The 22620-nt window shown below is 44.9% G+C and overlaps 1 long non-coding RNA gene across 1 annotated transcript in view; it reads left to right on the plus strand.

Moving 5' to 3' along the window:
* The first annotated feature begins 610 nt into the window (after positions 1-610).
* Positions 611-22620, plus strand: part of LOC132542474 (uncharacterized) — a 45962-nt gene continuing 23952 nt past the window's right edge. Inside the window, exon 1 of the long non-coding RNA XR_009553484.1 lies at positions 611-745. This is a non-coding gene — a long non-coding RNA (uncharacterized LOC132542474). The remainder of the gene's footprint in view (positions 746-22620) is intronic.

Raw genomic sequence — 22620 nt, forward strand, 5'->3', positions numbered from 1 at the left:
CTTTTTTTTCTATAAACTTACAAAAATGTCTATAAATTATTTATTTGTTATATAGAGACAGAGAAATTAAGATGGGAGGGGGAGATAGAGAGGGTGAGAGACAGAGAGACACTTGCAGCCCTGCTTCACCACTTGTGAGAAGCTTTCCCCCTGCAGGTGGGGATCAGGGGCTTGAACCTGCGTCCTTGTGCACTGTCATGTGTGTGCTTAACCAGGTGTGCCTTGTCCCTTCAAATTGGTGTTTGCATGTCCTCTGGGTAAATGTCTCAGGGTGGGATTGCAGAATCATAAAGTATTTGCAGTTTATTTGTCTGTGGATCTTCCAGTCTGTTTTCCATAGGGACCTGTGGCCAACTCAGCTACAATTTAAACCTGAGTGTGAACGAGGAGCCTAAGTCAGCGTGAAAAGACTGATGGGAGTTTCTCCAAGCTGTCAGTTACTGGAGAGAGTGGAGGCAGGAATGCCCCCTGAGCACGGACTCCACTGGAATGAAACTCATTGCTGAGCAAAGGCATCATGCTCTCTGCACCCCTAACTCTCCAGGTCCTCCTTAAATTAACCCATGAGAAACTGTGCCAATTTGCCACTCACAGAGGGCAGTCACTTTCACTTGGGTAAGAAGCTGATGTTGAGAGTGAGAGGTTCTAGAGTTTCATTTTGCTGCATTTCAGTTTCAGAGAGTAAGTAGCAATATCCGCCGCTGGCTGGTGATGGGACAGAGAGAACGAAGTCGTTGGCAAGAAGGTGTGGAGGGAGGGATCGGAGTGGGGATAGAGGGCCGGGGACTGAGTGTGGAAGAGCCCGGGTCTTTATTTCACTGCAGACCTTAGCGATCATCACAAGGTAGTTCAAATGTATATTTTGTGGTGGGGGGGCTGGGTGGTGGCGCACCTGGCTGAGCGCACATGTTACAGTGCACAAGGACCTGGGTTCAAGCTCCTGGTCCCCACCTGCAGGGGGGAAGCTTCACAAGTGCAGGTATCTCTCTGTCTCTCTCTCTCTCCCTCTTTTTTTTTTAAATTTTTAAAAATATATTCATTTATTTTCCCTTTTGTTGTCCTTGTTTTATTGTTGTAGTTATTGTTGTTGTTATTGATGTCATCATTGTTGGATAAGACAGAGAGAAATGGAGAGAGGAGGGGAAGACAGAGAGGGGGAGAGAAAGAGAGACACCTGCAGACCTGCTTCACCGCCTGTGAAGCGACTCCCCTGCAGGTGGGGAGCCGGGGGCTCGAACCGGGACCCTTATCCCAGTCCTTGCACATCATGCTATGTGCGCTTAATCTGCTGTGCTACTACCCGACTCCCTCTCTCTCCCTCTTAATTCCTCTTCCCCTGTCGGGGTCTCCGGCGGGGTGATCTCCAGGAGAAAGGTAATGGACCGGTTCTTTCTCGCTCGTGCAAGGGACGACACGAAGTAAAGACACCGGGGAGACCTGCAGTGTGCTCAGATCTCAGATCTCAGGTCTTGTTTATTAGCAGGTGGACATGAGTTAAATAGAAAACCAAACAAAGAACATTATTCAAATATGTCAGCAATTACAGGTTTCTTAAAGGTCAGCTTGCCCCTATGGTAGGGGGCTGGCAGTCATGCAGAATTGATGCAGATACAGAAAGATCAAGATAATTAGTCTCCTGATGCAGGCATTTAATTACCCAAAGGCATTTGAGGGGAGGAGAGAGGCTGAACCAGTTAAGGCAAGATAGAGAGAAGATTTAAGCAAGGTTTGATGCAAATTGAGGACATCAAAAGGTACTGCTAGGAGTGTGTGATAAGGTGTGTTCTCCTCTGTGAACTTTGAGTAAGTGAATCTTAAGGTAGGCGTCCATGTGGCCTGCGGTTAATGGAGGGAAGTATTGGGGTTTCTGTGGGCTTGAGAGACTAACAAGGCAAGCTTAGTCTGGGAGACTTTTTCCCTCTTGGCTCACCTCTATGACTAGAGAGACTTACAAGCGGGGTGTCTATCCAGACCTCCATCCAAGGATGGAAGAGCTCCCCTATGCTCTACCAAGCTATCACATAGTCCCACACTCCCCTGTCAATTTCTCTCTGCCTCTATGCAATATAAATAAGTTGAAAAAACAGAAATATTAAAAAAAATTACAGTTATATTGCTGGGATCTCACACATAGGCAATTTCACTGCTCCCCAGCAGATTTCTCTCATTTTTTTTATCTCATGGAGAGAGAGAAAGAGAGAATGAGAGAGGGAGAGAGAGAGAGAAGAACCATTCATGGAGATTTCCCCAGTATAGTGGTGCCCCTGTATGGTCCAGTGTCCCACCCCATCAGGAACAGAACCCAGGGCTTCACATAGTAGGGCACATACTCCTTATCAGGAACAATATTTTGCTTAGTCCATTAATAGTTGTGTGAGGCTGGGAAGAAAACTCAGCCTTGGTACGCTGGACTTGCAAACCTGAGGTCTAAGAGGTCCCTGGTACACCACTTGCCAGAGCCAATCAGTTCTGTGGTCTTTGGAACACTTTATTTGATTTCTTTCTGTTGACAGAGACAGAGAGAAATAGAGAGGGAAGAGTGTGTGGAGAGGGAGAGAGAAAGAGAGGCCCCTACAGCTCTGCTTCACTGGCTGTGGAGCTCCCCTCCTTGAGTGGAGGACTAAGGGTTTTTGAACCCGGGTCTTTGCCAACACGATGATGTGTGTGCTCTCCTAGGTGTGCCACTGCCCAGTTTCCATGCGTGGGTCCTTGTGCATTGTGGGACTGTGTGGAAGCTTGGTAGAGCTTAGGGGAGCTCTCCCATCCTTGGATGGAGGTCTGGAAAGACACCCCACTTGTTAGCCTCTCTTCTTATAGAGATGAGCCAAGAGGGAAAAGTCTCCCAGACTCCGTTTCTCTCTGTTAGTCTCTCAAGCTCACAGAAAACCTACAGGCCTCTCACACTTAGTTTCTCCCTGCTAGCAGCAGGCCAAATGGCTGCCTGCTTTAGGGTTCACTCAAAGTTTACACATCCACTTCACCTTTTGATCACAAAGGACAACACACTCTATCATACACCCCTAACACCAGACAGTGAAAAGTCCCCAAAATCTTATTTCCTTGTGTCCGTTGATATCTATGATTTACATCAAGTTTTGTTTTTCTTTTCTCTACCTCACCTTACTGGTTTAACCCCTATGCTTCTCTCAAATGCCTTTGGATAATTAACTTGCCTGCATCATGGAGACTAATTGTCTGACCTTTATGTATCTGCATCAATTCTTGTCATACCAGCCCCCTACCATAAGGGGCAAGCTGACCTTTAAGAAACCTGTAATTTCTGACACATGTGAAAAATGTTCTTTGTTTAACTCTCTATATAAACCTGTACCCATCCCCCCAAAAAATGAGTGTTTGTACCAAAATACTCCCCGAAGCCTCCTGTCTGAATCGCTGGGCCCTGAGAGCCAGTGAGGGAGGTTTGGAGGCTTGCCCCCTGGCTGGATCCCCTCCATGGGAGTGCCAGCAGTGCATAGTAATGTGTGCTCTCTACCAGGGAAGTAACCTGTTGGCTCCCATGACTTAATATTTATCAGAAGTAGAATAAATACTTGAAAAAATATGTCAGGCCACCAAGTTGCCAATGTTACTGTGATTCCATCCTGACTTCTCTGGGCAGATGACCTCACCAAAGTCTCACTTCCCCAGACCCTTACCCCACTAGGGAAAGATAGAAACAGGATAGAGGTATCAATCCACCTGCCAGCACCCGTGTCCAGTGGAGAAGCAATTACAGAAGCCAGACCTTCCACCTTCTGCACCCCATAACAATTTCTAGTTCTTGCCCCCAGAGGGATAAAGAATAGGGAAGCTTCCAATGGAGGGGAGGGGATACGGAACTCTGGTGGTGGGACCTGTATGGAATTGTACCCCCCTGTTACCTTACAATCTTGCTCATCATTATTAACTCATGCATAAAAAATTAAAAAATAGAAAGATATGCTTAGCTAAGTAAAATCATTTGACTTACAAAGATTGCTTGGAGGGTTCATATGCATTCCCAGTTAGTAATGGAACTTTAAGGGGGGAGAGAAAAAAAAAGCTAGTGGCCATGAGTGTTCTTATTGAAAATTATGCTATCAGGGTTAATATAATTGGCATTTGGTTTGAGGCACGCTGGAATGTTGTCAGCTTTTAGCCAAAGATACGGAAGTGTAAGCAAAAAGCAGCAAACACTTTCTCAGTCTGCTCCCACTGTAAGTTCATAGTTGAACCATTTCATCATTGTATGATTGGCGTTTGGAATCACTCCGGAGCTTGGTATTGTGTGGAGACCTGCTGGTGGCATGATAAAGGCATTTGGTTGATTGCAAGTAAAATCCTTAAACACAATTCTATAAAACTCACGAAAAAGGAATTACACTGACTGGTGTAGTCAGTAAAAGAACGCTCCAAAATATCAAAGTGTTTCAAAATGTCGCCACTTTGTGGTGATCACAGTCCTTGCAGTCATTGAGAATGACCTTCCCCTTAAGTAAACCAGCCAATGTAATCCCCAGTGCTTTCAGTTTCCTCATTTTTTGTCTCAAGATAGAAGGGCCAATCTTTTTTTTTTTTTTTTTTTTTTGGAATGGTCAAATTGAGGTAGACTTATAAAATTGGAAAAAAATTGCTGTATAACAAAAACATGGGTAAAAGTCACAAACACATCTTGAAAAAAAAATCCACGGACAACACTGCATGATTTCCTTTTATTTTTTTCCCCTCACTGCTCAACTCTGGTTTATGGTGGTGTGGGGGATTGAACCTGAGACTTTGGAGCCTTAGGCAGAAGAGTCTCTTTGCATAACCATTATGTTATCTCCCCCTGCTCCAACATTGCATGGTTTTATTTATGAAGATTCAATAGCTGGCAAAACTAATCAAAGATAAGGAGATTCTGTATCCAGTGAAAGTAGAAATCACATATGAACCTGTAATACTACTAATAAATATTTCTCTGAGGAATATGAAAACATTAGTTTGAAAAAGGGGACTTGTACCGCTATGTTCAAAACAGCACTCTTCACAACACCCCAGATATGGAATCAACTGAAATTTCTACTAACAAATAACTCGATAGAGAAGTTATCAAACACTCTCCCCCCGTCACATGCCCTTCCCACTATCAGCCACCATAGTTCTCATGAAGGCTATGAGTAAGTTCTGCTGTCAGCTCTAGTTATTTATATTCCACAAGTAAGGAAAAGGACTGAGTAATCATTCTTTACTTCCTTACTGATTTAAATTAATGCAATTGTATCATGTTCTATCCTTTTTTTTTTGTCTCCAAAGGCACAATTTTATAATTATATCTTTTTAATGGCAAAGTAGTATTCCACTGTATGTATATATCTGGCCTTCAATGTAAAGCAGCAGTGGTAGGGACTGCCCCACTCTTTGAAGGGAGGCTGGGTTGGCTTACTTTGTCACACGAGGAAGACTGGTCCTGAATTGAGTGCAGCCTAGAATGTTCCCAGCTGTTGCCATGGACTTCGCGCTCAGACTGACAGGGACTCAGAGGTCACACAGGCTAAATGTAAGTAGATTTGGGTCCCAGGTCAGATTGAGGGGATAAATAGTTAATTGTATTTATATATTCTTTTTTAAAAAAAATATTTATTTTATTTATTTATCCCCTTTTGTTGCCCTTGTTGTTTTCTTGTTGTAGTTATTGTTGTTGTCGTCATTGTTGAATAGGACAGAGAGAAATGGAGAGAGATGGGGGAAGACAGAGAGAGGGAGAGAAAGACAGACACCTGCAGACCTGCTTCACCACTTGTGAAGCGACTCCCCTGTAGGTGGGGAGCTGGGGGCTCGAACCGGGATCCTTACGCCAGTCCTTGCGCTTTGCGCCACCTGCGCTTAACCCACTGTGCTACAGCCCGACTCCCGTATTTATATATTCTATTCAACAATATATAAATATATTCTGGGAGCTATTCTCTGCCCTAACTCAGCTTTCTAGTCCTATTCTCAACTCTGACACCATCTTCCCAGATAATATTTTTAGTCTGCCTGCATATTAACTATCAAGCTCCAGCAAAAATTACTAAAGTCATCAGCCCTTAGGAACATACCTAAAAGAAGCTTCCTAGTTTCTTTCCACCCTAAGGTCCCTACTTGCTTGGGCTATAGTCCTTCTTATTGGTTCCCGTTTATTAAACATTTTGTCCTGCTTTCCAACTTACTGCCTTTCAGCCACCAAATTACAGATGCTACTATGATACCATCCTGACTTCCTTGGGCAGACGACCTCACCAGTGTGACCCAGAACTCTCCTCTCCAGAGCCCTATGCCATCAGGGAAAGATAGAAACAGGCTGGGGTATGGATCCACTTGCCAACATCCATGTCCAGTGGAGAAGCAACTACAGAAGCCAGACCTTCCACCTTCTGCACCCCATAAAGAATTTTGGTCCATACTAGAGGGGAAGAAATGTTAGGGGAAGATGACTAGAGGACTCTGAACTCCAATTTTATCAGGACCCAGAGAAAGAAGAGGAAAAAGAGGAAAGGCATTTGGAAGTAGTAACAGGTGTAGGTGTGATTTAGAAAGGCGGAGAAGACAGGATCATGGGGAAAAAATGGGCAAATACAGATACATAGTTATAGATAATCGTCAGTCCATTTCTGTGACCTTGGGAGAACTACTGCAGTTTTCAGTGGAGGGAACCCAGTGCCGTGTGGTGGAGGAAGAGAAGGGTTTGCCAGAGGTAGGGGTGTGTGCTGACAGCCATCTTGGGGAGATGTGAAACTATGCACCTATGTCTGTTAACAAGTCCTATAAGTCAAGATTTCCTCAATCATGTGATTAAGAAAAAGGAGACAGCCTCCTCTCACAATGGGAAAGTCTCAAGAAGGGGCCTGTCTGTGAGGAGGGCATCTTACCCAAGGAAGCTAGTCATCTGAAACATTTTTCTTTGACTTTCCAGTTTCTGGAACTGTGAGGAATCAGTGCCTGTTGTTTAAACCCTTCCTGGATGGATACAAGGTCTAGTCCCTGTAACCCACACTCTACACCTCATACTGGGGAGAGACTAGGTGAGGGACATTCATGAACCACTGCGTGGCTTTCAGCGGGAAGGGAATCCACTGAGAAACACCCTCCTACCCACTCTGAGTTGTCATTCTAGGGAATATGTTGTTTTTTTTCCCCCCCATACCTCAGCTAGTTTGTTCTTTCAAGCAAGGTATTGCATTTTGTTTTGCTTTCCAAGAAGATAAGTGGGTTGTATGTGAGATCTGAGTTGAGGGTCTTGACAGCCAAATAATGCTAAACTTTTAGGATTTGTTCAAAATAATAAATGCAGGGGGCGGGGCGGTAGCGCAGGTTAAGCGCACATGGCGCCAAATGCAAGAACCGGCATAAGGATCCCGGTTCGAGTCCTCAGCTCCCTACCTGCAGGGGAGTCACTTCACAAGTGGGGAAGCAGGTCTGCTGGTATCTATCTTTCTCTCCTCCCTTGTCTTCCCCTCCTCTCTCGATTTCTCTCTGTCCTATCCAACAGCAATAACAATAACAATAATAACAAGCACAATAAAAAATGGGAAAAACCAGCCTCCAGGAACAGTGGATTCGTAGGGCAGGCACCGAGCCCCAGCGATAACACTGGAGGTAAGTAACAATAATAACAACAACAACAACAACAATAATAGTGATAATAAACAACTCAGCATTAACCATCTTCGCAGAGGTGCTGTTACTAGGTCAGTTCAGGATTCTGTCTTAAGATCTGTTGGGCTCTATCGCCATCTGCTGGCCACGTTGAGTGGTGCCCATCATTTGCTGACTGCTCCCTGAAGTTCTAGACAAGACAAAGCAGACCTACAATTAGAAGAGTGACCTCTAGCGAACAAGCTGGGAAATTTCCTTTTCCTTTATTTTTAAAAAAACTTTTGAATTTATTTTTAGATAGAGACAGAAAGAAATTGAGAGGGAAAGGGGAGATAGAGAGACATCTGCAGCACTTCATCACCACTGGGGAAGTTTTCCCTTTGCAGGTGGGGACCGGGGGCTTGAACCCACCATATCTTTGCACCCTGTAATGACAGAGAGAGAAAGACAGAGAGAATCTGAGCATCATTCTGGCATTTCTCCCTCTCCATCCCTTCTACTTTACCCTTTCTTGTCTTAGATAAAAAATTTTTAAGGTTTTTAAAAAAATTATTTATTTATTCCTTTTTGTTGCCCTTGTTTTATTGTTGTAGTTATTATTGCTGTTGTTGTCGTCGTTGTTGGATAGGACAGAGAGAAGTAGAGAGAGGAGGGGAAGACAGAGATGTGGAGAGAAAGACAGACACCTGCAGACCTGCTTCACTTCCTGTGAAGCGACTCCCCTACAGGTGGGGAGCTGGGGGCTCGAACCCGCATCCTTAAGCTGGTCCTTGAGCTTTGTGCCACCTGCACTTAATCCGCTGCGCTACCGCCCGACTCCCCACCCCCCCTTTTTTTTTTTTTAAATCTATATGACAGAGAGGAAGGAGAGAGAGAAGCCAGAGCTCTGGTCTGGTACATGTGACACTGGGAATTGAACAGGGAACCGCAGACATGCAAGTTCAATGTTCTACCCACTGAGCTATTTCTCTGGCTGTGAAAAGCTGGTTTTAGTCCCCAGTATGGGGGGATATAAACATCATTTAACCAGTGACACAACCGATCTTTTGGGGAATGGTTGGCAGATTTATGCCGACTGACCGTGCAGGAAACCACTGGAGGGGCAGGTGTGTGAGGGCAAGAGTAGGCTACAGATAGACCACTGTAGAGAGAGAAGTTGGAAGCATCTCTTAGTTTGAAGTTTTGTGTTTTATTTTTCTTCTGTTGAAATGAAAAGCACACTGCTTCTTTGTTTTAAATCCCTTTGAAGTAAAATACAATGATCACTTTACTGCTCCTGTGAACAATGGTCTTTATTTCTTTAAATGGTCTTGGACTACATACCACATGCAAATATTTTCAAAGATTCATTTCATTTTATTTTTGGGGGGCAGGTGTATGAGCAAATCTTTCTCTTGCTCCTTTGTTGGCCTTTGCCATATTTCTACTTCTCCTCCCACTCAAATGTGGTTGGAATGAACTAAACAATGTATCTGCAAAAAGAGTAAAAGCAATTTACAGAAAGGGTTAGACCATGAAACAATGATTTTATTGCAATCTAGTATCTAGTCTATGTATTTCATGTATGTAGACATGCCATAGATTATACCAATGTTAATATTTCTGTCAGGGTCTTGTGTATATGAAATCTTACTGCTATTGGGCTACCTTTTCATTCTTTTCTTTTTAATTTTTAAATATTTTTATTCATTTTAGTGAGGCAGATACAGAGAAAACACACAGAGACAGAGAGAGAAAAGAAAGACACAGAGAGAGAAAGGGAGAGAGAGAGATAAAGAGAGAGAGAGAGGGGAAGAGGGAGAGAGAGGAGACCAGAGCACTGCTCAGCTCTGGCTGATGGTGGTGCTGGGGGGACTGAGTCTAAGTCCTCAGAGCCCCAGGCATGAGAGTCTTTTGCAGAACATTATGTTGTCTCCCCAGACCTCATTCTTTTATATTTATTTACTTATCTATTTACTTTAGAGACATAAATTGAGAGGGAGCTTGAGAGAGAAAGAGAGAGAGACAGAAAGACACCAGCAGCACTGCCTCACTGTTCATGGAGCTTCTTCTCACAGGTGGGGAGTAGAGGCGGAGCCTGGGTCCTCGCAGCTGGTGGTGTGTGTGTGTGTGTGTGTGTGTGTGTGTGTGTGTCTGTGAGTGAGTGTGTGTGTGTGTGTGTGTGTGTGAGTGTGTGAGTGTGAGTGTGTGTGTGTCTGTGTGTGTCTGTGTGTGAGTGTGTGTGTGTGTCTGTGAGTGTGTGTGTGTGTGTGAGTGTGTGTGTGTGTCTGTGTGTGTGTGTGAGTGTGAGTGAGTGTGTGAGTGTGTGTGTGTCTGTGTGTGTGTGAGTGAGTGTGAGTGAGTGTATGTGTGTGTCTGTGTGTGTGTGTCTGTGTGTGTGTGAGTGTGTGAGTGTGTGTGTGTGTGAGTGTGTCTGTGTGTGAGTGTGTGTGTGTGTGTGAGTGTGTGTCTGTTAGTGAGTGTGTGTGTGTGAGTGTGTGAGTGTGAGTGTGTGTGTGTCTGTGTGTGTCTGTGTGTGAGTGTGTGTGTGAGTGTGTGTGTCTGTGTGTGTGTGTCTGTGTGTGTGTGTGAGTGTGAGTGAGTGTGTGAGTGTGTGTGTGTGTCTGTGTGTGTGTGAGTGAGTGTGAGTGTGTGTGTCTGTGTGTGTGTGTCTGTGTGTGTCTGTGTGTGTGTGTGTGAGTGTGAGTGAGTGTGTGTGTCTGTGTGTGAGTGTGTGAGTGTGTGTGTGTGAGTGAGTGTGAGTGTGTGTGTGAGATTGTGTGTGTGAGTGTGTGTGTGTGTGAGTGTGTCTGTGTGTGTGTGTCTGTGTGTGTCTGTGTGTGTGTGTGTGAGTGTGAGTGAGTGTGTGTGTCTGTGTGTGAGTGTGTGAGTGTGTGTGTGTGAGTGAGTGTGAGTGTGTGTGTGAGATTGTGTGTGTGAGTGTGTGTGTGTGTGAGTGTGTCTGTGTGTGTGTGTCTGTGTGTGTGAGTGAGTGTGTGTCTGTGTGTGTGTGTGAGTGTGAGTGAGTGTGTGTGTGTGTCTGTGTGTGTGTGTGAGTGTGTGTGTGTGTGAGTGTGTGAGTGTGTGTGTGAGTGAGTGTGAGTGTGTGTGTGAGATTGTGTGTGTGAGTGTGTGTGTGTGTGAGTGTGTCTGTGTGTGTGTGAGTGTGTGTGTGTCTGTGTGTGTGTGAGTGAGTGTGAGTGTGTGTGTGAGATTGTGTGTGTGAGTGTGTGTGTGTGAGTGTGTGTGAGTGAGTGTGAGTGTGTGTGTGAGATTGTGTGTGTGAGTGTGTGTGTGAGTGTGTGTGTGTGAGTGAGTGTGAGTGTGTGTGTGAGATTGTGTGTGTGAGTGTGTGTGTGTGAGTGTGTGTGAGTGAGTGTGAGTGTGTGTGTGAGATTGTGTGTGTGAGTGTGTGAGTGTGTGTGTGAGTGTGTGTGTGTGTGAGTGAGTGTGAGTGCGTGTGTGAGATTGTGTGTGTGAGTGTGTGTGTGTGAGTGTGTCTGTGTGTGTGTGAGTGTGTGTGTCTGTGTGTGTGTGAGTGTGTGTGAGTGAGTGTGAGTGTGTGTGTGAGATTGTGTGTGTGAGTGTGTGAGTGTGTGTGAGTGAGTGTGAGTGTGTGTGTGAGATTGTGTGTGTGAGTGTGTGAGTGTGTGAGTGAGTGTGAGTGTGTGTGTGAGATTGTGTGTGTGAGTGTGTGAGTGAGTGTGTGTGTGTGTGTGTGTGAGTGAGTGTGAGTGTGTGTGTGAGATTGTGTGTGTGAGTGTGTGTGTGTGAGTGTGTGTGAGTGAGTGTGAGTGTGTGTGAGTGTGAGTGTGTGTGTGAGATTGTGTGTGTGTGAGATTGTGTGTGTGTGTGATTGTGTGTGTGTGTGAGATTGTGTGTGTGTGTGTGTGAGATTGTGTGAGTGTGTGTGTGAGTGTGTGAGTGTGTGTGAGTGTGAGTGTGTGTGAGATTGTGTGTGTGTGAGTGTGTGTGTGTGTGAGATTGTGTGAGTGTGTGTGTGAGTGTGTGTGAGTGAGTGTGTGTGTGAGATTGTGTGTGTGAGTGTAAGTGTGTGAGTGTGTGTGTGAGTGTGAGTGTGTGTGAGTGAGTGTGTGTGTGAGTGTGTGTGTCTGTGTGTTCTGCTGGATGTATCACCGTCTCTGCAGCTTCTTTCCATGCTGTGGTGCTGGGACTCCAGCATTAATCAGCTCTGGTTTATGGTGATGGTGCGGGGAATCGAACCTGGGACATTAGAGCCTGAAGCATGAGAATCTCTTTGCATAACCTTTATGCTATCTGACCCCTGCCCCAGACCCCCCCCCCTTTTTATTGTGGTGTCAGGAAATGAACTCAGGACCTCAGACATGTGTAATAAGGTTGAGCAGCCTCTCAGGTCCAGCCTCTTCCTCCCCCTCTTCCTCCTCTTCCTCCCTTTCTTCCTCTTCCTCTTCCCCTGCCCTTCTTCCCTTCCTCTTTTTCTCCTTCGTCTTCTTCTCTTTCCCTTCCCTTCTTTACTCCCCCCTCCCTTCTTCCTTGCTTCTTTCTCCTCTCCCTCCTCATTCTCTTTCTCCTCCTCCTAGAGGTTGAGAGAATAAACAGGGCATAACTCTGGTATATTCCATGCTTGGGATCAAATTACCTCAAGCTTCAAGTCAGTCACTCTATCCGTGGAGCCACCTCCTGGACCCTCAAACCTAACTTTACTTTGACATTTCCCTTTTAATGTCCTCGACAGAAGTCATCCTCAGGCTGTTGCATTGTTTTTAAATTTTTAAAAAATATTTATTTTCCCATTTGTTGCCCTTGTTTTATTGTTGTAGTTATTATTGTTGTTGTTACTGATGTCGTCGTTGTTGGACAGGACAGAGAGAAATGGAGAGAGAAGGGGAAGACAGAGAAGGGGAGAGAAAGAGAGACACCTGCAGACCTGCTTCACCACCTGTGAAGCGACTCCCCTGCAGGTGGGGAGCTGGGGCCTCGAACCAGGATCCTTATGCCAGTCCTTGTGCTTTGCACAACGTGCGCTTAACCCGCTGTGCTACTGCCTGACTCCCACATTTTTTTTTTTTTTGGTAGAATGGAGACCACAGTTTTCTGTCTATGATCACTTTCTGAGAGTCTGAGAGACAGCGTGCTTTCTGTTTTACATCGGTAAGCTCATGTGTTCGCCTCCTCTGTGTTCCACATTTGAGGGGAACCACCCGGTAGTTAGATGGCCTTTCATCTCTTTCCTTAGCTCACCTAGCTCTAATCACTACCACTTTCGTCCATTTTGTCCAGAATAATGTAATGGCATCCTATTTCTAAGACTTATTTTATTTTTGCTATTTTAAGTAGTGATTAAATAGTGATTTACAAAGTTATAAAGTAACGGGAATAATTCCACACATTTCCCACCGTCAGAGTTCTGTGTCCCATCCCCTCCACTGGAAACTTCAGTAGTTGTCCCAATGTCACAGATATGGGCTGGTCTTATAACTATATCTACATATATATATTTCCCCATTTTTTTTTACCTTTTAAAAAAAATATTTCATTTATTTATCAATGAGAGGGATAGGAGGAAAGAGACGAAGAACCAGACATCAGTCTGGTACATGTACTGCCAGGGATCGAACTCAGGACCGCATGCTTGAGAGCCCAATGCTTTACCCACTGCGCCATCTCCCGGACCACCCCATTTTTTTTTAATGGTCCTTCCCTCACTTCCTTTCCAGTTCACCCTTACACCTATTACTTCTTCAGTCTCTCTCTCTCTTTTTTTTTTTTTGGCCTCCAGGGTTATTGTTGGGGCTCAGGGCCTGCACTACTAATTCACTGCTCCTGGAGGCTATTTTTCCCCATTTTTGTTGCCTTTATTGTTGTCATTGCTGCTGTTGTTGTTGGATAGGAGAGAGAGAAATAGAGAATGGGAAGACACAGAGGTTGAGAGAAAGATAGACACCTGCAGACCTGCTTTACACTTGTGAAACAGCCCCCCCTGCAGGTGGGGAGCCGGGAGCTCGAACCCGGATCCTTGCGTCAGTCCTTGCGCTTTGTGCCATGTGTGCTACCACCTGCCCCCCCTGTGTGTGATTCCTTTTTCCCCTCTTCTCTCTCAGATAAGAGAAACAGTGTCTGGCTCCCTCTGGTGTTTTCCCTTTCATTGATATTATAAAAACAAGATTCCTGGGAGTCGGGCTGTAGCGCAGCAGGTTAAGCGCAGGTGGCGCAAAGCACAAGAATCGGCATAAGGATCCCGGTTCGAACCCCGGCTCCCCACCTGCAGGGGAGTCGCTTCACAGGTGGTGAAGCAGGTCTGCAGGTGTCTATCTTTCTCTCCTCCTCTCTGTCTTCCCCTCCTCTCTCCATTTCTCTCTGTCCTATCCAACAACAACAACAATAAAACAATAAGGGCAACAAAAGGGAATAAATAAATAAATAATAAAAAAAACAAGATTCCTGGTGGTAAATGCTTCAGATCCTGGTGGAATAGGGGTGCAGAGCCCTCTGGTAATCTCCCCCTATCATTTCTCCCCCAGTGAGAGTATGGAACAAAATTCTTTGTGGGGTGCAGAAGGTAGAAGGCCTGGCTTCTAGAATTGTTTCTCCACTGGACATGGGCGTTGACAGGTGGATCCATCCCCCCAGCCTGTTTCTATCTTTACCTAGTTGGACAGGACTCTGCAGAGGTGAAGCTCCAGGACTCATTGGTGAGGTCATCTGCCCACAGAAGACTTAGATAGTTTAAACTTAAAAAGTCTGACATAGGGAGTTGGGCGGTAGTGCAGCGGATTAAGCGCACATGGCACAAAGCCCAAGGAGGGGCATAAGGATCCTGGTTCGAGCTTCCAGCTCCCCACCTGCAGGGGAGTCGCTACAGGCGGTGAAGCAGGTCTGCAGGTGTCTGTCTTTCTCTCCCCCTCTCTGTCTTCCTCTCCTCTCTCTACTTCTCTCTATCCTATCCAACAACGATGACAACAACAACAGCAATAATAACTATAACAATAAAAACAAAAAGGGCAACAAAAGGGAATAAATAAAAATTAAAAACAAAAGTCTGACATATCTGGGGAGGTAGCTCAGTGGTACATGTCTTGCATGCATGAGGTCTGTGTCCTACGAGCCTGAGACAGAGAGAAGGAAAGAGAAAGGTCCCGAGCATCACGCTGTCATATACCATGCCACGGACAGAACTTGAGACTTTATGTTTGAGAACCAAAGAGTTTATCCACGGCACCATCTCCTGGATGTTGGCCTGCACATTAAAAATTTTTTTTCTCATATATTTCTAATTGAGGGTCCCATGAATTTTAATAGTCAAGCCAATAAAATGATTCCTTAGCAATGAATGTCTTCAGCACTTCAGGAAAAAGTGACATGCTAGTAGTTTAGGATGCAAATTGGTGAAGTCATTCTAACTCATGACTTCTGACTTGCACTTAAATTGGCAATTTCTATTTCTTTTTTAAAAAATATTTATTTATTTATTTTCCCTTTTGTTGCCCTTGTTTTAGTGCTGTAGTTATTGAATAGGACAGAGAGAAATGGAGAGAGGAGGGGAAGACAGAGAGGGGAAGAGAAAGAGAGACACGTGCAGACCTGCTTCACCGCCTGTGAAGCGACTCCCCTGCAGGTGGGGAGCCCGGGGCTTGAACCGGGATCCTCACGCCGGTCCTTGTGCTTCGCGTCACATGCGCTTAATCCTCTGCGCAGCCGCTGGACTCCCGGCAACTTATATTTCATACTTGCCTAAACAAGTTTGCCGTTACCTTTTCTAGATTACGTGCCCTCGGGGGCACTCTCATAGTGCAATATTAAAAACAAAACAACAACAACAACAAAATAAGAGGCTAGACAGGGGTTGCGTCCGGAATAACGCACAAGTTACTATGCAAGAAGTTCTTAGTTCAAGCCTCTGGTCCCCCACCTGCAGGGGTGAGAGGAGTTTCTTGAGCAGTGTAGCAGTGCTGGAGAGTTTCTCTTTCTCTGTCCCTCTCTGTTTCTGTCTCTATAGAACATAAATAAATAAATACAAAGGGGAGAAAAATGACTGCTGGTAGTTGTGTAGTGACCAAGCCCAGTAATTACCTTGGTGGCAAAAAAAAATATATATATATATATAATAAAAAGAAATTAAGAATGTATAAAGTAAATAATAAGATAAGATGAAAGCATAGCATGTATTTTCTTGCCCTCTCCTTCTCTGTCTCTGTCTTGCTGGCATCTCAGTGTGTCTGACCAGGCACTGATTCTCGAGGGTTGATTCCCAGTAAGAGGAAACTGCGTGAGTTTACAGTACATGGGCTTGGCTGCCTTCTCTGATCTGACTGTAACCGAAGTCTCTCGAAAGCACAAAAGCTCACGGCAGGCCTTTCTGTAAAATACAGCGGCGCTGCTTCCAAAGGCACCTTGCAGATGTCTCTCACGCATTTGGCAGGAGTCCCTGTCACTCGGCCAGTTCCTTCCTGCTCCTTGTTCTGAAGCCGTTTTTTATTGTCAGTGGCCACAGGACCACGTGGCTGCTGCTGGTGCTGGCGTCTCTTTCTCTATCTCAGTCAATCCTGAAAAGTCCCTCTCGGGAGTCGCGCGGTAGCGCAGCGGGGTTAAGCGCACGTGGCGTGAAGAGCAAGGACCAGCGTAAGGATCCGGGTTCGAGTACCCAGCTTCCCACCTGCAGGGGAGTCGCTTCACAGGCGGTGAAGCAGGTCTGCAGGTGTCTGTCTTTCTCTCCCTCTCTCTGTCTTCCCCTCCTCTCTCCATTTCTCTCTGTCCTATCCAACATCGACGACAAGGGCAACAAAAGGGAAAATAAATAATAATAATAAAAAAGGGAGTCGGGCGGTAGTGCAGCGGGTTAAGCGCATGTGGCACAAAGCGCAGGGACTGGCATAAGGATCCCGGTTCGAGCCCCCGGCTCCCCATATGCAGGGGCGTCGCTTTACAGGCGGAGAAGCAGGTCTGCAGGTGTCTGTCTTTCTCTCCCCGTCTCTGTCTTCCCCTCCTCTCTCCTTTTCCCTCTGTCCTATCCAACAATGATGACATCAGTAACAACAATAACCACAACAACAATAAAAAAGGCCAACAAAAGGGAAAAAAAAATATAAAAAAAATTTTTTTTAAAGAAAAGTCTCTCTCTTTTTTTCCTTTCTTTTATCATTTTATTGGGGGGCAGTGGATTGATAGTTTCCAGTACAGTTGTTGACATGTAGGTACGACTTCTCATCTTCCTGTGCTAAGTGTCTGCAAAACACTCTCATCCTCAACCTGGGTCCTTTCCTAACATCGTGCAGTCAGGATCTCAGACCTTCTGTTTTCTAAGATGATCATGATTCTTAAATTCAACCCCACTCCCCAAATTTGACTTTATTTATTTATTTTAAATATTGGCAGAACTCTTTTTTTTTTTTTAGATTTTTAAAATTTATTCATGAGAAAAATATGAGGAGAGAGAGAGAACCAGCTATCACTCTGGTGCATGTGCTGTAGGGTATTGAACTGAGGACCTCACGCTTGAGAATCCAGTGCTTTATCCACGGAGCCACCTCCTGGACCACTATTTTATTTTATTATTATTTTATTTTTAATTTTTCTTTTGTTGCCTTTGTTGTAGTTGTCATTGATGTCATCGTTGTTGGATAGGACAGAAAGAAATGGAGACAGGAGGGGAAGACAGAGAGGGGGAGACAGAGAGGGGGAGAGAAAGACAGACACCTGGAGACCTGCTTCACCGTTTGTGAAGCGACTTCCCTGCAGGTGGGGAGCCGGGGCTTGAACCGGGATCCTTACGCTGGTCCTTGAGCTTTGCGCCACGTGCGCTTAACCCGCTGCGCTACCACCCGGCTCCCCCTTTATTTTATTTTTTTAAATTTTGTTTAGATAAAGGCAGAGAGAGAGAGAGAAAGAGGCCGCAGAATTGAAGCTTCCTACAGCATGGGGGAGGTCTTGCTTGAACCTGGGTCAGATACATGGCAAAGTCACTCGCTGTCTAAATAAGCTATTTCACTGGTCCTCCCCTAACTTTTTCTTTCTTTATTAAAAAAATATTACTGATTTAGTATTTATCTGTGAAATTACAAGATAATAATAGCAGCATGATTTTTTTATGAAATTATTTATTTATTCATCATTCATTAGAGAACTGCTCAGCTCTGGCTTATGGTGGTACCAGGGGATTGAACCTGGGACTTCGGAGCCTCAGGCATGAGAGTCTCTTTCTATAACCTTTTTACTATCTACCCCTGCCCTAGGGGTATAATTCCACAAGTTTCTACTACCAGAGTTCTGTGTTCCAATCCCCCTTCAGTGAAAACTGCAATAGTTCTCCCCAGGTCACAAGTATGGGTTGACTCTATCTATCTATCTATCTATCTATCTATCTATCTATCTATCTATCATCTATCTATCTATCTATCATCTATCTACCTATCTATCTATCATCTATCTATCTGACTATCTATCTATCTATATTTTTGTCCATTTTTATTCACTTCTATGATCCTACCTTCACTTCCTTTCTAAGTCACTAGTTACAACTATCTTCCTTTTTTTGCTGTTCTCCTTCAGATAAGCAAAAAGAGCCTGGCTTCCTCTGGTGTTTTCCTGATTTGCTTCCCTTTCAGTGATGGTATAAAAACAAAGATTCCTGGTGACAAATTTTTTGGGTCCTGGTGGAATTGGGGCTCAAAACCCTCTTGCCAGCCTGATCCACTTAACGATGGCCTTTTTGACCACTATCAGGCCACTCCATTACCTGTGGTCCTAGACAGGGTGGAGTCCCACATAGATAATAGGGCCTCAGGCTCCCCTCTCTCTGCTGTTACTGGGCACGTCCATTGGCAACATCATCACAAACCCTTGTGTTGGCTTCTTGAGGACCATTGTATCCTCACCATGAACTAGCAATGGTAGGCACTGCCCCACTCCCTGCAGGGAAGCTGCGTCAGCCTGCTCTGCCACTGGAGGAAGACTGGTCCTGAAATGAGTGCGGCCTGGACTTTTTTTTTTGCTTCCTAGTATTCTCAACTCTGATGCCATCTTCCCAGACAATATTTCTTTTTCTTTTTTTTTTTTTAATATTTATTTTATTTATTTATTCCCTTTTGTTGCCCTTGTTGTTTTATTGTTGTAGTGATTATTGTTGTTGTCGTCGTTGTTGGATAGGACAGAGAGAAACGGAGAGAGGAGGGGAAGACAGAGGGGGAGAGAAAGACAGACACCTGCAGACCTGCTTCACCGCCTGTGAAGCGACTCCCCTGCAGGTGGGGAGCCGGGGTTCGAACCGGGATCCTTATGCCGGTCCTTGTGCTTTGCGCCACCTGCGCTTAACCCGCTGCGCTACAGCCTGACTCCCCCAGACAATATTTCTAATCCACCCCCATCTTAGTTCTTAAGGTCAAGCAATGATTACTAAGACATAGGCTCCTAGGAAGATACTTAAAACAGACTCCTTGGCTTCCTTCACCCCTAAGATCCCTACTTTCCTTTGCTCTATTCGTACTTTATGTAGAAAATATCGAAAAGAGAAAAGGGACCAAAAGGGACTCCATTTTGGATACTCTCCGCCATGTTAGCCACCCTGAACCCAACCAATCAGAGACGAGCAAGAAAGTTCCCGAATACTGAGAAAGCAGAACAGCCGTTGACCTGAAACCAACTGTTCCTCATTCCGCATAAACATCCCCACCTGTTCCCACCCTGTGCTAACTATAAAAAGCTGAGATGAAAAGTGTTTGGGGTCACAAGACTTCCCCTGTGTGGAGGCTCTTGGGACCCGAGCTTAAGCTTGTAATAAAGCCTCTTGTACTTGCATGTGACTCTGGACTTCCTCGTGTGTGATCCGGACCCAAACCTCGGAGCGAAACAGACAGATGTCAGGCCCAGAGGTGACCCAGTGGGTTGAAAGCAAGTTTTAAATGTGTGAGTTCTGATGGTGGGAATTGTGTGGAGTTGTATCCCTCTTATCCTATGTTTTTTTTGGTCAGTGTTTCCTTTTTATAAATAAAAATTAAAAAGAAAGAAGGAAAGAAAGAAAGGAAGAAAGAAAGAAAGAGTTGGGGTAGGGTAGATAGCATAATGGTTATGCAAAGAGACTCTCATGCCTGAGGCTCCCAAGTCACATCACCATAAACCAGAGCTAAGCAGTGCTCTGGTAATGTGTGTGTATATCTATCTATCTATCTATATAAATGGCCCCACTTGTAAAATTAACAAGAAGCTTCCTTTCTGTTTTTATCTGTATTCAACCTCAGCCATGGCCCAGACTTGACTTTCTCATGCTTCTGCTTCATGTGGGAGATACTTAGCTCTCAGTCTTCTCTCTGGCTGCCACTACACTGACAGACCCAAATGTTATTAGGTAAGAGCGGATAGACCAGACTGTGGAGTTAAACAAACAAACAAACAAACAAACGACCCCAGCAACTCTGAAACTCGTGGACCCTAATGCAGCTGTTCGTTCCTCACTGGCGAAATACGGATGCTAAGGCCTTCACAGGACCGTCTTCCCCCTGCCCCAACAGGACAGTCTTTGAAGTTCAAAGTCGAGGAGTTGAGCAGGTGAAAGGGTTCACGTCCATCTTTCTGCAAACTGTGCTGCATTTTCCAGGCGGGGGGGGGGGGGGGGGGGGGAGCGGTGAGGAAGGAAGCACAGTAGGAGGGATGGGAGAGATGGCTTGATGATTATGCAAGTGACTTTCTGGCCTGAGGCTTTGAGCTCCCAACTTCAATCCCCACACCACTATAGACTTGAATTTAGCAGTGCTCTGGTGAAAAAAAAAAAAAAGAAAGGAAGTAAAAGAAACAGAAGAAAGGACAAAATGAGCTGCTCCTGGTGGCTTGGTCCTTCTCCTTTTCTTCTCCTCCTTTTAACATAGCACTGCTCAGCTCTGGTTTATGGTGGTGTGACGGATTGAACCTGGGACTTGGGAGCCTCACCCGAACTGCCCCTGCGGCTCCAGACAGACTGTGACCCACCTAGTCAACGACGGCCACCTCTCCAGATTCAAAGGAGGTCTCGAAACTTGACATCAGGCTCAACCTGACGCTGTGGACTGGCTACGGAAGAAGGGCAAACGCTAGAAGAAGAACCATTATGCTGTCTACCTCTGCTCTCTTTCTGTTTCCCTCCCTTCTTTTCTCTCTCTCTCTTTCTTTCCTTCCTTCCTTCTTTCTTTCTTTCTTTCTCTCTTTCTTTTACTTTTATTTATGATTGGATATAGACCAGAGAAATTTAGAGAAGGGGAGGTAAAGAGGGAGAGAGACACCTACAGCCCTGCTTCACCACTTGTGAAGCTTTCCCCTATAGGTGGGAGCCGGGGCTTGAACCTGGATCCTTGCGCAGTACAATGTGAACACTTAACCAGATGCGCCACTGCCTGGCCTCCCTTTCTTTCTTTCTTCCTTTCTTCCTTCCTTCCTATCTTTCTTTCTTTCTTTCTTTTTTCTTCACACCTGAATATACACAGAACAGCTCTGCCCAACTGGACATCTTGCATATGAACTATAATACGAGCTATGAATGAAAGTCTTGTATGTGCAACGTAAGATTTTTTTTTAGTAGCTGTGTTTGAAAAAAAGCAACAAGCAACTGGTAGAGTTGATTTTAATAAACATTTTTGTCTAATTCCTTGATCCAGTTGACTAGTGCAGTGGATATAAAAATCACTGAGGTCGTTTTTACTGTTTTCATTACATCGGGTCTTCAAAGTCCAGTGTGTGTTTCCTAAGCTATAGCACGTGTCATTTTACTTTTGTCCCGGGAAGTATTCAGACGTGAGCAGGTACAGATGCAGGGCAGTAGGGGGTGCACACTAGCACCCAGGAAGATGAGTCTGTGTTGAAGTCACACTTGTTATGACTTAGTTGATGTAGCCAAGACGGAGGGGGCAGGTGGCGTTGCCCAGACAGGTGTCCCTGCCCAGACAGGTGTCCCAGCCAGCCTAAAAGTAGCAGAGAAGCGGTTGCAAAAAATTGCCAGAGGCATTTTCAGAAAAGCTGGCGTCCTAATCCTGCCCCTAAGAGCATTGCAGCCATTATCCCCATCATCAGCATTTGTAATATACCAGGACTATGTGGGAGGAGGGGGCCGGCTCAAGGAGTCATTTGTTTACTTTGCAATGCTTTAGAGGCGGCAGCTGTCCTGAGTCCAGATATAATGACAACTTAGGGAATAAATAAATATAAAAACATTTAATTTTAATATATTTATTTATTGGCGAGAGACCTGCAGCACTGCTTCACTGCTCATGATTCTTCCCCCTGCAGGTGGAGACAACTTTTTAAAAGCTTCTCTCATTCTTTCACACTATTATTTTTATTTTATATTTTTAAAAATCATTTTATTTATTTTTTAACCACAGCACTACTCGGCTCTGGCTTATTGTGGTACGGGGGATTAAACCAGGGACTTTGGAGCATCAGACATGAAAGTCTGTTTGCATAACCATTATGCTATCTACCTGTGCCCCTTATTTTAATTTTTTTTCTCAATTAAAAAATTTCTCAACTACCAGATTCGATTTACTCATTTAGTACGTTATCTGCTTAAAATGTTTTCTTTCTGGACTGACACAGATAGCCTCACTGTGTCATTAACTGGCATAAACTTGGAGAATACAAATACTGATATTGGCCTTAAGCATTTTTTAAAATTTATTTTTATTTCTCCCTCCCTTCTCCCCTTTTGTTGCCCTTGTTGTTTATCATTGTTATTGTAGTTACTATTGCTGTCGTCATCTTTGGATAGGACAGAGAGAAATGGAGAGAGGAGGGGAAGACAGAGAGGGGGAGAGAAAGACAGACACCTGCAGTCCTGCTTCACCAGCTGTCAAGTGACTCCCCTGCAGGTGGGGAGCCGGGAGTTCAAACCAGGATCCTTATGCCGGCCCTTGCGCTTAGCTCATGTGCGCTTAACCCACTGCGCTACAGCCTGACTCCGTAGAAATTTCTCTTTCTTCCTTCCTTCCTTCCTTCTTTCCTTCCTTCCTTTCTTTCTCTCTCTCTTTTTTTAAAGATTTATTTATGAGAAAGATGGAAGGAGAGAGAAAGAACCAGACATCACTCTGGCACATGTGCTGTCGGGGG

Source organism: Erinaceus europaeus, chromosome 13 (genome assembly GCF_950295315.1).
Source record: "Erinaceus europaeus chromosome 13, mEriEur2.1, whole genome shotgun sequence".
Classification (NCBI taxonomy): Eukaryota; Metazoa; Chordata; class Mammalia; order Eulipotyphla; family Erinaceidae; genus Erinaceus; species Erinaceus europaeus.